The sequence below is a fragment of the Chelonia mydas genome, chromosome 1, assembly GCF_015237465.2.
Source record: "Chelonia mydas isolate rCheMyd1 chromosome 1, rCheMyd1.pri.v2, whole genome shotgun sequence".
In the NCBI taxonomy this organism is placed as follows: Eukaryota; Metazoa; Chordata; order Testudines; family Cheloniidae; genus Chelonia; species Chelonia mydas.
In genome coordinates, this window is record NC_057849.1 from 301,449,945 (window position 1) to 301,465,723 (window position 15,779).

Below are 15,779 nucleotides of genomic sequence, written 5' to 3' on the forward strand. Positions count from 1 at the left end.
GCACATCAGTAGCCAAGATAATCAGGGATATGCAACACCCTGCTCTGGGTGACCCTAAACCTCCAAATGCTGGAAGCATCTGGCACTGGCCACTGTCAGATACAGGATATTGGGCTAGATGGAGCCTCAAATGGCATTTCTTATCTTGCATCTAAATTTACTGGTATGGAATTTTGTGGGTGCAGGGACATGTCCCGCACTGCTTCTCCATAAGCTCTGTGTTTAGTCCGTTTTAAAAAATACTGCCTCTAGAGTGCTCCCATCCTTTTGCTTCAGGAAGCATTCTAAGGTTGCATTCTTCCATGTAAAGTAGTGTGACATTATTAAACCAACAGCTCAATAGGCTTTTGCTAAAGTGTTCATTGCTATACTATCTAGATGCTTCTGTTGAAGTCTTCAGTTTTAAAATTAAGGTTTTGACCAGTTGTGGTCTTGAAAGAGCTTATGGTTATTTTCATAAGAAGATGTTACTTCAGTATGACTTTGGTGATTGCATTTTTTATCTAAATTTCTCCTGAAATTCCTGGTTGGATACTATATTTGCTTTTTGTCCAAACCTGTTAAGTACTAGTACTATTATGTTCTGTTAAACCTTTACTATCGTTCATTGAGAGCTGTATTTCGTTGGTGGGTGAATAGATGACTATCCTTTTATAGCTGTGGTTCTCAACAAGGGGTACGCAGAGGTTTTCTAGATGGTACATCAACTCATCTAGATATTTGCCTAGTTTTAAAACAGGCTGCATTAAAAGCACTAACAAAGTCACTACAGACTAACATTTCATGCGGACAATTACTTGTTTATACTGCTCTAGATAGTACACACTGAAATGTAAGTACAATATTTATATTCCAATAGATTTATTTTATAATTATATGGTAAATATGAGAAAGAAAGCAATTTTTCAGTAACAGTGTGCTGTGACACTTGAATTTTTGTCTGATTTTTGTAAGCAAGTAGTTTTTAAGTGAGGTGTAACTTGGGGATATGCGAGACAAATCAGACTCCTGAAAGGGGTACCGCAGTCTGGAAAGGCTCAGAGCACCTAAAGCAGTGGTTCTCAACCCTGTAGGTTTCACAACCTTTTCTTCCTTCAATTCTTACACTTTCTTTCAAGGATTTTTTTTTTTCCTAGCTCTTCAGGTTGCAGAGATTATACTTTTATTTATACCATTAAGGTTAACAGTTGCATAATGTCTAAGGCCTTGTCTACACTGGCAAGTTTCTGTGCAGTAAAGCAGCTTTCTGCGTTGTAACTCCCGAGGTGTACACACTGCCAAGTTACTTAGTGTGCAGAAACTGCGCAGTTGTAACACTGTTAAAAAAAACAAAACAAAAAACAAAACAAAAAACAAAAAAAACCTCCCCGACGAGAGGCGTACAGCTTTCTGCAGCAGGGCTACAGCACTGCGTTGCCAGTGTAGATACCCTGGTCGATTACAGCTCCGTGCCTGTTCTTGCCTCTCTGGTCATCAGTTTGAACTCTACTGCCCTGCCCTGAGGTGACCAACTGTGAGCTCCATCACTTAAATTCCTTGGGAATTTTTAAAGTTCCCTTTCTGTTTGCTCGGTGACGTGTGCAGTGGTCTCAGAGCATCTTTCCAGGTGACCATGCCTGCCCCAGGTGATTCCCTGCTTGGAGCAATGTTGAGCTGCTAGACCTCATCAGCATTTGGGGAGAGGAGGCTGTCCAGTCCCAGCTGCACTCCAGCTGTAGGAATTATGGTACCTACGGACAGATTTCATGATGCATGACAGAAAGGGGCCATGATTGGGACACACTGCAGTGCAGGGTTAAAGTGAAGGAGCTGAGGAATGCCTACCACAAACCGTGGGAGGCTAGCTGCTGCTCCGATGCTGCACCTATGAGCTGCCGGTTCTACAAAGAGCTGGACGTGTTACTTGGCGGCGACCCCACCTCCACTGCGAAGGCCACTGTGGATACTTCAGTGGCTTGTGTGCCAGTCGAGAGTGGACCGAGCCAGGAGGAGGAAATGTTGGATGAGAAGGGGGAGGGGGACACAGAGGCAGAGGACAACCTGAAGGTCAGAGATGCAGGCAGCTAGGAGCTCTTCTATACCCCGGAGGAGGCTAGCCAGTCACAGCTGTCAGAGCTTGGCGAAGTGCAAAGAGGAGAGGAGGCCCCTGGTAAGTGGCTTCGATTTTGGGAATCACTGAAGTGAGTTGTTGGGGGCAGGAGGGTTGCAGAAAGTAGGCTTCTGTCTGTATGATGCGCTTACCACCACGTGCCTAGTCTGAGCGGCGGAACAGGGTGTTGATTGACTCCCTCACTTCACAGGAATCTGCCTTAGAGATCTCCAGGAAGCTGTCATGGAGGTACTGGGCAATCCACTGCCACAGGTTCTTTGGCAGAGCTGTTTTGTTTCTTGCCCCATTAAGGGTAACTTTCCCGTGCCACTCTGCTGTCATGGGGAGGATGGGGGGTGACCATTGCTGCACAGAGGTGAGTTCCATAGGGGCTAGGGCAGAAGTCACAGTCTTGGAGAAGACACCCCCCCCCCGCCCCCTTGATTCCCTGCTCACCCTCAGCAGTGAGGCATCTTCCATAATGAACAGCCTGTGGAAAATGTGGGGACAGTAATGATTATAAGCGCCCCCCTACAGTGCTGGCTTTCTCCAAGAGCCACTTGCCCAGTGTACAGTACAGTCCTGGAACGCTGATTTCCCCTGCCCCTGCGGTTACTCACCATTTTGGGGGTTTGTGGCTCGTGTGCTTGCCTGGGGTCAGCCAGTCAGTGATATGTATGTGAATAGTGGCTGTGTTTTAAATCACTGATTCAGTGGTCTGTGTGTTGCAAACAATACTGCTTCTGTAAAACATTGCATTTTGGCTTCACATATGTGACCTTGGGAGCCCAGCCTCCCTCTTCGTTATCACCAGCTGAATGGCCGCACAGAATTAGAAAGCGGCCACGAACAACTAAAGCAGATTTTCTGCATGATGTCATGATGCACTCAGTGGCCGAAACACAAGAATTGAAGGAGTGGGAGGACAGCGAGAAGAGGGACTGAAAGGCGAAGATGATGTGCCAGAATGAAGCCATGGAGCGGCTCTTAAAAGTTATGGCGCGCCAAGTGGACACGCTGCAGGTACTACTAGCACTGCAAACTAAGCGGCTCCAGGCCCGCCCTCCCCTGAAACCGCAGTCGCAAAACTCTTTCCCATCCCTCCCGCAACACTGCCAACACACTCTTATCAACCTCCTGGCTCCAGTCTGTACCCGCTGCATTCTACTTCTCCCCCATCAGTCAAGCCCTTCAGACTCCCAGTACCCTCTGCACTCAACACCCATCCCTCTGCAGTTTAGCCCTGCTGAAGTACAGTACCCACTACACTGTACTCCAAAAGAGAAGGTTGGATATGATACCTGGACATACACAAATCTTTAACCGTCCCGGGACCCCACCTCTTCCCGTAACCCTCTCTTCCCCCATTCCCCTCAGTGCTGATGTGTTTTTTGTTTGTCCTTCCCTCCGGTTGTTAGTTTGTTTTTTTTAATAAAAGAATTGTTTTGGTTTGAAAGCAATCTTTATTCCATTAATTGAAAGCAAACAGAACCCTGCAAAGCAGCAGGCAATTTTCTTAAACCTTCATAGTGCATCGTCTACACCAATGACAATCACCTCCTAGCATTACAAGTACTGCACTCCCAAGTATAGCAACAAATATTAGTGACTTTCAGCTTCAAATTGCTGCCTCAAGGCGTCCCTGATCCTTATGTCCCAGTGCTGCGCCCCTCTAATAGCCCTGGTCTCTGGCTGTTCAAATTCAGCATCCAGACACTGAGCCTCAGCGGTCCAGCCCTGAGTGATGCTTTCACTCTTCTCTTCACAAATATTATAGAATGTACAAGTGGCTATAAGCCTAGGAATATTGTCATCGGCCAGGTCCAGCCTCCTATATAGGCAGCGCCAGCGGGCCTTTAAACAGCCAAAAGCACACTCAGCAGTCATTCTGCACTTGCTCAGCCTGTTGTGGATCCATTCCTTGCTGCTGTCAAGATGCCCTGTGTACGGCTTCATAAGCCATGGCATTAAGGTGTAGGCAGGGTCTTTCAGGACCACAGTGGGCATTTCAACTTCCCTTACGGTGATCTTCTGGTCCAGGAAGAAAGTCCCTGCTTGCAGCTTCCTGAACCAGACAGCTGCGTGCGTCATGCACCTTTCCAGACCGGTTAATGTCCATGAAACGACCACGGTGATCCACAAGCGCCTGGAGAACCATTGAGAAATACCCCTTCCAATGAATGCACTCAGTGGCTAGGTGGTCTGGTGCCAGAATTGGAATATGCATGCCATCTATCGCCCTGCCGCAGTTAGGGAAGCCCATTTGTGCAAAGCCATCTACAGTATCATGCATGTTGCCCAGTCTCGGTCTTTCGGAGCAGGATGCGATTAATGGCCTAGCACACTTCCATCGACACGAGTCGAATGGTCGACTTTCCCACTCCGAACTGGTTAGCGACCGATCGGTAGCAATCTGGAGTAGCCAGCTTCCACAGTGCAATTGCCACTCTCTTCTCCAACGGTAGGGCAGCTGTCATTCTTGTGCCTTTGCGCTGCTGAGCTGGGGGAAGCTCATGACAGTCTCATGAATGTGGCTTTCCTCATCCGAAAGTTCTGCAGCCACTGCTCATCATCCCAGACATGCATGATAATGTGATCCCACCACTCAGTGCTTGTTTCCCAATCCCAAAAGCAGTGTTCCACTGTGGTCAGCGCCTCTGTGAATGACCCAAGCAATCTCGTGTTGTAGCTACTACAAGTGGTGAGATCAGTGTCGAACTCCTCTTGCCTTTGTAGTTTAAGGAATAACTCCACTGCCACTCGTAATGTCTTAGTGAGAGCGAGCAGCATATTGGTCAATGGTGCAGGATCCATTCCTGCAGACCGAAGAGGCAGATCGCGCAGTACACAAACCGTTGAAAGATGGCGCCAAATGCGGACAGAAGCACAGGGATTGCTGGGATGCGAAGCAATACATCATGGGGCATTGGGACAGGTTTCAGGATGCCCTGCAAACCCCTCTGCCTTCCCATAACTCTTAGCGGCAGAAGAGGAAGAGATGCTCTCTGGGGTAGCTGCTCAGAGTGAACCTCTCCGAATACCACTGCAAGTGCCGCAAGTGTGAACACACTGTTGCTCAGGCAGCTGATAGCGTGAATGAACACACAACAGTGGTTTCCTTTCAGCGCACTCTGAGCGGTGCTGTAACAGCCGGTGTGGTAACTCTGCCAGTGTAGACATACTTTATGTGTGAAGACAGCATAAAACAATAAGTGAGATTTGCTCCATTCATCTCAGGTGAGGCCTTGTGAGCAGTTATTCTCTGGCCATAAAATCTGGCAGTTTTTCCAGTATGCCACAGAATTCAGTGTGGAGGGGGGGTGTCTCCCCCACCCCCCAAGGATTTGCATTTTGCTGTTTTTGTCTCTTTACCCTATTGGGATCTCTCCAGTTTTCTTCCTTACAGTACATGCCTCCTGCTGTGTTCCATTGAGCCAGGGAGCATAGCAGTCATGACCACTCTGTTGCTTAGCCTTTCTTCCTTCTGTGGAGTTATTGCTTGTAGCCTCTCTGGCGAGCTTGGCCCAAAACATACATCACTGTGCTTCTTAGTTACTGTCTCTTAAAGGATTTGTTGCAGCAGTTGGTGAAGGATTCTGGCATGTGCCTATATCTGTTAAAGTGAAGAAGCAGAGCTACTAATGATGATAATTCAATGGGCTTACAAATGAAGCCCATTGAATTATTCAAGCAAAAGCTTGAGTTTGCAAAATCAAGACTCTTATTATTTGTATGTAGTTTAAACACGAAAGCTCTCCGTGCATCACTGCAAATAACAAAAGCTGTCAGCCTAATAGGTTGCAATCAGCATTTTCCCCAAATGTCAGTGTTAAATTGGGATCTGCTGCTGCCAGTCAAGTCAAAACAATCCGCTTCTCCATCGAAAACTGGCCAGCTAATTCTGAACAGCTTTCAAGAAGAGTTCAGGTGAACCAGTGCTCTTCTTCATACACCGGATGAAACTACAGATGTCTTCTGCACAGCATTACTCTGGTATGAGTGGGTAAGATCCATGCATGACTTCCTGAGTTTTGGGCCCACTAACGGGGCATGCTATGAGGGGGGAATGTTTGGTTTGGATTAGTTTAGCTGTGTTGATCATTTGCATTAACAAATGGCAAGCTCTGACAAGAAAACACAGTAGCCTGTGACTAGAACTTAGTCTGCAGCTAAGCCATTTGGACACACTGTTCAGTTTACTGGGAAGCGTTGGTGGCAAAGAGGATAACAATGGGACTTGATGAGGCTGTAACAGTTGTGAACTTTATTAAAGATAAACCTACCAGTGCATGCCTCTTCACTATTTATGTGAATGGATGGATACTTGACAGTGGCTGTATTGTACATGACAGTCTTGTACATGAGTCTTTGAATAGCTTGTTTAAGCTTAAGGAGGCAAAAATGCTAAATGTGGTTCTGTTCTTGCCAAATACTTTACGAGTGCTGGCTTGCTCTAGATGCTTCTCTCCTGTGGCTGAATATGAACTCTACATGAAGCCTTCATTGCAGGTATGATTCTCCACCAAACATCTCTGGGATGATTTAGTTAGGGATTGGTCCTGCTTTGAGCAAGGGGTTGGACTAGATGAGCTCCTGAGGTCCCTTCCATCCCTGATATTCTGTGATTCTATGATTTCTGGTTTGTGTGAGGAAGGATTACCAATAAGTAGCATGTACAGTTTAGCAAAAGACATGTTCTTTATGAACCAAACTCTTCTGCTCTAGTTCTTATTGGAAAATAAAATCCCATTATTACCTTTCAGAGTAACAGCCGTGTTAGTCTGTATTCGTAAAAAGAAAAGGAGTACTTGTGGCACCTTAGAGACTAACCAGTTTATTTGAGCATGAGCTTTCGTGAGCTACAGCTCACTTCATCGGATGCATAGCATATCGTGGAAACTGCAGAAGACATTATATACACACAGAGACCATGAAACAAAACTTCCTCCCACCTCACTCCCCCGCTGGCAACAGCTTATCTAAAGTGATCATCAGTGATCATGAGTGAGGTGGGAGGAAGTTTTGTTTCATGGTCTCTGTGTGTATATAATGTCTTCTGCAGTTTCCACGATATGCTATGCATCCGATGAAGTGAGCTGTAGCTCACGAAAGCTCATGCTCAAATAAACTGGTTAGTCTCTAAGGTGCCATTATTACCTTGTTGAATATGATCTGCTTCTGTTTAACCTATGTGTTTTCAACCGGGGGTTGCCCTCCCTCTCCCCACTAGGGGGTCACGTCCATCCTGCTCTTCCCATGTAGCTAAATGGAAGGAAGGACCCTGATATTGAGCCAGTATATACTGTATCTCCTTTACAGAGGTGTTGAAAGTTAAAGCTTTGTAAAATGCTTTGTAATCGTTCAATGAAAGTTGCTATAAAAGTGGAAACAAAATATTGATTGCTCTTCCAGCAATTACTGATGGTATCTTCTCTGGCTTTCTAGAGTGGAAACCTAACTGTTTTTTGTGTAACATTCAGTGTGACCTTTCAGGATATTTCACTGCCAACATTTGGCCAAGTTTGGGCTTGTTTAGAAACCGAATGCTACAGCTTTTAAGTAAGTACAGCTTTAGAAGAAAATTCCATTTAAAGGCAGCGTTCTGAAAAGTCATAGCAAAACATTTTTACATTTGTGACAAACACTGCCATTTATCTTTTTTCTACTGTCGTGATAGTTCTGTGAAGCAAACTTGAGTAACCTTTTTAATCACAAAACTTCAAACCTATTTCTCATTTTAGAAGAAAATGAGGCTTGCTTGATATGTAAGCTATATTTTATATATAACATATAGCTTATTCATTTGTATTATGGTAGTGTCCAAAGCCTGCTGTGCTGGATGTTGTGCACACGCAGAGGAAAGAATGATTTCCTGCCCCAAAGAGCTCCCAATGTAACTGGAAATATGTGAGTGACGAAGGAGTCCAGGCACAAGGGTCGGAGGTTAACGACATATGGGACTATATCAAAACATATTGGCTTAAACTTCAGAGCATCATCTTATGTACTACTCTCTCTTTCATCTGTAACTCTTGTGGAGGGCATTGTCAGAATACCAGATAATGTAGAGACTTAAGCCAAATAGTTTTTTCTGAAATCTTTTATATTTTCTATAAACAAGTTCTGTTTTTAAGTTTTGCTGCCTTTTTTGTTGGTAGCTGAATGTTAGTTGATTAACAGGAGTAATGTATTTTATATTTGGTTCTGTAGTTTGACTTTCTCAGAGCTGCTGGTAATAGCATTTTTGCTTGCACTTACTCACTACCATATATGGGCATGTAAATTGCAGAGGGTCTGGCCTTTCAACCAATGTCAGTTTCCAGTGTGGCCAGAAACAGGAAGAGTAGTGGTTTGGAGCATCTCATCTTATAAAAAAAGAAAAAATTCTGTATAAGTAGTTGAAGAGGAAATAGAGCCTTGGGCTCAGCCAGTGCATTTCTGGTTGATTAATAGCATGCCTTCAGAGGACAGTTGGTGGGTGGAGCGAAGACATAAGTCTGAAAACAGCATTTCTAATGTAGTCTATATTACAAAATTAAGTTGACCTAACTTAGTTGGCATACAGCCGCCACAGTAATTACATCGCTTGTGTGTGTCTACACTTTGCTCCTTGTGTCAGCGGTGCGCATCCTCACCGGGCGTGCTTGTATTGATTGTACTGTCAGTGTAGGGCAAGGGGACAGCTCCTGAAAGCCAGTAACAGTCGACATAACCAACGCAGTGTCTACATTGACGCTATGTTGACCTAACTGTTAGATGTTTGGCTGCATATTCTTTTTGTGTGCTGTACTGGTGTTGGCCAGATAGCCTGTACAGCAGGCTCCAATTGAACTGCCCAATAAATCCACAGACTCGGTTCATAGCAAAGGCACTTGGTCAGGTTTACTGTCAACGAAGCACAGTCCTAATGTCCTGGCTCAATGGTTACAATACACTAACACATGTATGCCCGTTGCAATGGACTAGCTCAATTAATGGCAGACTTTCCATTATCCCTTAGGCCAGCCAAAGACGCTCCCTGTGAGAGATCTTTCTATACATTAATACAAACAAGTTACTTACTGTCCCTCTAATGTAGTTAGTTGACACCCTCTGACATAGCCAGTTGTAACACATTACCTTGTATATTTTTATTTATTACACGGTCCTTCTGACCTTATTTTAAGGATGGTTTGCGTGTTTATCATCTTTAGGGAATGTGTTGGTATTGAGGTGTTTTGGTACCACCCTTTTGGAATGTGTTTGCGTGAATGCTCTGTGCCTAGCACCTCTTAGGAATGTGTGTTTTTGCAATATTAGCTCTGTTTTTGCCAGTTTTTGTGAGCAGGGCCTGCTTCTAGCTCACAGTCTGATTTTTTGCTTTATATTAGCAAAGTTTTGACCACTACTTTAGCTTAGGCCTCACACCAGTCCTCTGACACAAGGCATTATGTCTTAGGCTTTCTTTCTGCTACACTAACTACCTTGACTCTATGCTGTTTGTGGAGGTGGAGTTAAGTCGACATAGCGGGGCAGTTGTGTCGTCGGGAGCAAAATTTAAGTGTAGACATTTCCATAAGCTGCCTTGCGTCGACCTAACTTTGTAGTGTAGACAAGACCTAAGATAGCTAATACTGGCCTTTGAACAGCTGGCTTATTGCTAGTATGAATGGAATTTGCAGATAGTGAAATCTAGAGGGGTTTTTTTTATGTCAATCAACTCTGGGTGAAAAGAACCTTCAGCTAGTTTGTAATAAAGAGAACATCTCAAGTATACAGAAGTCGAACTTCTTTGAAATTCTTGATATTTAATATATGTACTCCCCTTTCTCCCTCTCCATCAAGTTCAGTTTTAATGCTGTATATATTTCAGTTCTAAAATCACAAAAGTTTCAGATTATCGCATGCATTTGAAATTGGGCTGAGGTATAGCTTCGGTCTTCATCTACACTGGCGTAGTCAATAGGCATACCACAGTTCAAATCCAGACCGTCAGAAGCTTTTCAGTGGGACATGGAGGCGAGGCGATGCAAGGGCAGGGTATTCAGGATCACATGTCTTTACCTCCTCCTACCGTGGCCCCAATTGCTCCGGACGCTTCTGGAGGAGGCAGCATTCTCCATGTGTCTGTGCAGCACAGGGAGGGACCAGGGCAGCTGGCTGAGTCCCTCCTCCTCGGGCTGCTTTGCCTTCCCTTCTGCTGGAGTCCCAGCACTGCTGCCTGCTTTGCAGACCATCTACAGGTGAGAGGCAATGCATGATACAGCAGCAGGAAAAGCAAAGCAGCCCCGTGTTGGGAGTGGAGGAGCTGGAGGAGCTCAGCCAGCTATCCCACTGCTTCCTCCCTCCCTGTGCTGCATGGATGCATGGAGAGTGCTTCTGCCGTGGGGAGTGCTGCCTCCTTGCTTCAGGGAGTCCTGCAAAATCAGGGGGGCATGTGACCTCCCCCCAAGAACCTTTCATTTGTGGCCCCTCACCCCACTAGCCACTGCCATGTGGCGGTCCCTGGAGTTTCCTGCCCCCGAGCCGTCCCCAGAACTCCACCCCCATCTATGCTATCCCAGGTACCAAAGGGACATCGCACCACTAGCAGGATCGTAGTCCAACAGCTTCACCTCCTGGCTCCAAGCTCAAAAGTACTCATTCACACCCTGCTTTTCTGCCCAGATCCCAGCCCATACTCATTCTTCTGCCCCTCTGCCCCAGCTCTGCTATTTGGCTCAATTTGGGGCCATGGAGGAACTTTGGGGCGGGGAGTGGGCGGCAATGCCACATGGCTCAGGCCAGCCCTGTGCATCCCGTTTTTAGTTTAGGGAAGTAGTCACCTTAGTCTCTGGGCTGGGTGGGAGGGCAACTGGGGGTTAGAGATAGGGTTGCCAGATATCCAGTTTTTGACTGGAATGTCCAGTCGAACAGGGAAAATGGGCAGAATCCAGTTAGCATAGATAAAGTCCAGTTACTTGCAGTTCTCTTCCACCAAGGGGCTGGAAGAGCAGCAGGAGCTGCTCCTGGATGAGCCACTCTGTTTAGCAGCTGTCGCTTTTACCACCCCCAAGCCTGCTGGAGAGAACTGGCTGGCTACTGGACTGGGCTGCAAAGCAGGTACTGGTGCCATCCGGGGGGGGGGGCGGGGGGAGTGTTAACATTTCTGTCCCGTCCCCCCCAGTCCTGCTGTGTCCTGATTTCCCTGGCCCCTCACTCCAGGGATGGACACCCCCCACATCTTGCTGTGCCCCGATTTCCCCATTCCAGCCCTTTGCTCCGGGGACAGATCCCCCCACACACCTCGCTGTGCCCTGATTTTCCCACCCCAACCTCTTGCTCCAGGGACGGACCCCACCCCGCTGTGTCCCGATTTTTCCCTAACCAGCACCTCTCTCCGGGGACTGACCCCTGCCATGCCCCACTGTGCCCTGATTGGGCAGGCTCCATGTCAGCTCCTCCCAGCCTGGCTGTGCAGGTGGCAGGTGAGCCCCAGGGGATGGGGGAGCAAGCCATGGGGGTGGTGGTGGAAATACAATGTTTCGCAAAGTATATTTAGGTTAGCTTGTTTGACTTAACTTAAAAGCATTACTGTGTGGTTGAAAATACACTTATGGCAAAACCTGCAAGATCTGTTTCTGATAAACAACTTTCTTCTGTGAATTTATACGGTGATTGTTGTCTCTTATTACCATAATTTTGCCGAACTTTTGTATAACATTAATTCACATACAAACTCTATGATTGTTTCAAAAGCCAAAGAATTCTGAGTTTTTAAACATGAGATGTTTTTAAAAATGAAGGCACACGTGTAATCTTAAATTTCTTAACTTCAATTACAGAATTTAAAAAAAAATTCTAAAAAAGAATTTGCTATCTAGACAATTCAACGTGGGACTGAAAAATGTTTTCCTTTTGAAACAATTAACTTGCAACTCAAACTCTGATTTTTCTTTTAAAATGTGCATTTGTTCTGAGTTTTTCACTCTTCTAAAAGTATTTGTAATAAATTTAAGAAATTCTGAGCCAACTCTTAACCAGTCTTTTCTCGTTAAACTGTTAAATAACCAATCTCTTCTGAATTATAGAACTTCTACTGTAAATGTGAAACTAATTTTAAATGACGGGTTTCAGAGTAGCAGCCATGTTAGTCTGTATCCGCAAAAAGAAAAGGAGTACTTGTGGCACCTTAGAGACTAACAAATTTATTTGAGCATAAGCTTCCGTGAGCTACAGCTCACTTCATTGGATATAAAATCCCCCTACTGTATTTTCCACTGCATGCATCCGATGAAGTCAGCTGTAGCTCCCGGAAGCTTATGCTCAAATAAATTTGTTAGTCTCTAAGGTGCCACAAGTACTCCTTTTAATTTTAAATGGTGTCTTTAAACTTTATTTTACATTGTCTAGAATAATCAAACATAATTTTGTATAACCATAAATATTTAACTCCAACTAAGCTGTAAAAAGCCAACATTTGAGTTTGTAATTTATACTGATTTGCATTGTACAAATAGAAAAGAATCAAAGCAAAGCATAATTAGTTGTGCCTCTTAGTGTATTTGTATCCTTCCCTTTAGACTTTTTTGGTAAAGTCATTCAAAATGTGTTTAAATGGCTATACTTACTCTCTTCCTGTTCTAATTTACATCTTCCAGTGGGATCTGTGCTTGGAAAATCATTAAAATGGCAGGTCGTTGATATCTATCATGAATTTTTTTAGTACCACTACCATCAGCCTATTAATCTGAATGCTATTGATTTTACATTGAAAGCAAAGTCCCAGTTGACTTCAGTCAGTGAACATGGACTGAAGATACCAAAATAAGAATTTATTTTAAACAAACAAAAACTCCCTATCTGTTGGAAATTTTTATGCTTAGTAAATACTAAGTTTTCTAAGATATTACAGTAAGTTAATGGTTTGGTATATTTTTCTTAAATACCTATTTATAAAATTATTCTGTTCTTGAATGGGTGGCTGTTATGGAAGGTTTGATAGCCTATTTTCAGACTTTTTCTAAGACTTTCTGTACTCAACAAAACAAAAAATTTGATACTAGAAAACTAGTCAGTATTCCTCAGTAAAACCCTTGCACCAAATAAGGGAGCACCATCTGTCCTGGAAAGAATAAAAAGGACCATTCAGTTCTGGGAAGAAGGTATAATTAGTACTGAAAATTCCTCTTTAGTCATGATAAAACTATATTTCTTTTTAGTAATGTACTTGTTTATTGAGCTCTGACAAACTATAGAATCCATTATTCTGGTAATGAAAAATTGAAACTAGAAAGTATTATCCATGTTATAGCATACATCTTGCTAACTTTAGGCTTAAAATAGTACAAAGCATTAAGTTATTCTAAAAAGCCACTTCCAGGTAAACACAAACTCAAGCTTTCACTAGGCTTTTGAATAAATCAGTGTTTTCTTTAATGCTGTGAAACAACTCAGCTTTTTCAAGGATTGGCAATCTGTATGTTATATTTCATACCATTGTTTGTGAGAGATTGTCAGATCCTTGAAGAGTTGGCCTTGTCCTGGATTAGTGGATTGGAGACAGGGATTGAATTAGTGCAGCTGCTCTTAATAAAATGGCTAAAACAGCATAAGTCATCAGTTGAGCCACTCAGTGTCAGCTTTGTTTTGTATGAAGACAGTTTTTAAAAATATGACAAAGAAATTGCAGTATGAGTACAGATTGGGGTGAAGTGGCCTAAAAAGTGTTTGCAGGATCAGACCCTTTAAGCAGGTTTGTAATTTTGAATAGTTCCATTGATGTAAATAGGACTCATGTGCTTTGCAGCATCAGGAGCCAACACTATTTTTATTTTTAAATAAATGCTCTTAGTAGAATCAACTCGTCATATCAAAACAAAATTGCTTCAGTGTTAACAAGCTTACACTTTTAGTGAACTAAGTTATTTTGACATTTTTTCACATCTGTATAATCCAAATTTTTGAAAAATAGGAGCTTGGTTATGTTGAAACTAGAAGTGCTTTACTGATGAAAGAATATTAGTATACTATACTGGCAAAACTGTGCTTTATACCAGTGCAATAAAACCACCGACACAAACATAACAGATATGCCAGTATAACTGCATATACACTAGGGGCTTCTGCTCTCACAGCTGTGTCAGGAATCACACTAGAGTCCTGTGCAGGACTTTTTTTTAATCCCTTTCCTGTCCCACAATACTCACTGCCACCCGCTCCTACATTGTTTCTTGCATATTTATCATGCTCCCACCTGCAAAAAACTTTAGATTCCACAAGAGAGACAGATTTTCCCCATGCTACTAAAAACCCAAACAGTCAGTTAATATATATTATATAAAATATATAAACAGAATTCAGACAATTTTTACCACTAAAAGAATAAAACAAATCTTGCGTAAACCACGTAAAAAATACTTTAACTTATGTTATAGTAGACATCAAATCTCTTTCTACCCTTGCTTCAATTTAAGTATTAAAACCTTTATATTAAAACCTTTAAAAAACAAAGGAAAATTTGCTGTACATTGCTGAAATTCTATTATTGACAAATTGGTGAGAGATTTAATGTTTTCCCACAAATTACTGCAGTTTGTTTTTTGGTTTTTTTGTTTGATTGGTTGGTTTTTTGCCCACCCAATCCCACCTGCAACAAAGTACGTTTTTCTGCTACTATGGGAGCGGGATCCCAGTCCCACTGCTGGACTCTATATCAGTGGTTCTCAAACTTCATTGCACTGTTACCCCGCTCCCCATCCTCCTCTAACAACAAAAATTACTACATGACCCTATGGCACAGGGGGCTCCATGAACTGCTAAGCTGCTCAGGCTTGGGCTTTAGCCCCATGTGGCGGGGCGTAGGCTTTGGCAAGGCTGGCATTAGACTCACTGGGGCCCAGGGCAAAAAGCTCAAGCCCAAAGTGTGGGACTGAAGCCCAAGACCCGTGGGAACAAAGGCTTCGGCTTCAGCCCCTCATGGCAAGACTTGGACTTCGGCTTTCTGCCCTGGGCCCCAGCAAGTCTAACGCCAGCCCTGGCAACCCCATTAAAATGAACTTGCGACCCACTTTGGGGTCCTGACCCACAGTTTGAGAACTGCTGCTCTAGATCATACCTCTTATAAGCTGTCAATAACTGGTAGAAGTCTGTGGTGTAGACACAGCTGTAAGCTCCTAAGCTTGTGTTTAGATGGGATTTTCAAAAAAAACATTTAAGTGACCTGCAAGGATCAGGCCTATTGACTTGAAACTGCAAACCCTGATGGAATATAGTCTGAAGCATTTCAGCTTTCTTGATTTGTGAAAATTCAGTATATTGGAAAGCAGTACTCTATAGCGCACATAGCACAGGCGCAATTTTCTGTTTGAGTTTGTGGTGGTCTTACAGTAATGATGTTAATGAGGTCTTGGTTTTGTCTGTTTTGGCATAGATGAGCTTTAAGTGTGAAGCTTCTTCCTAGAAAAAAAAAATCTGAAATTCTGGTAATTAAAGAAATGAGTACGAAACTTTCACTTCAGTTTAATACTATAAAATGGAACAAATACCCCTCTCTGTTAGGTTTTGTACAGACAAAAGACGGCCCTTTCCATAGAGAGCTTCCAATGTAGAGGCCTGATTCTGTTAGAGAGAGCTGTTTCCCCTGCCTTGGCATTACAAAGGGACCTTATAGTGATTGCAAATTATATTATGAATTGCAAGCTCTACAACTTGGGTCTTGTTGCTTATTGTA

At 43.6% G+C, this 15,779-nt stretch overlaps 1 protein-coding gene across 1 annotated transcript in view; it reads left to right on the plus strand.

The window, feature by feature from the left end:
- The window catches only part of CAPZA2 (capping actin protein of muscle Z-line subunit alpha 2), a 46,752-nt gene that overhangs the window by 10,832 nt on the left and 20,141 nt on the right, over positions 1-15,779 (plus strand). The gene's annotated exons all lie outside the window — the stretch shown is intronic.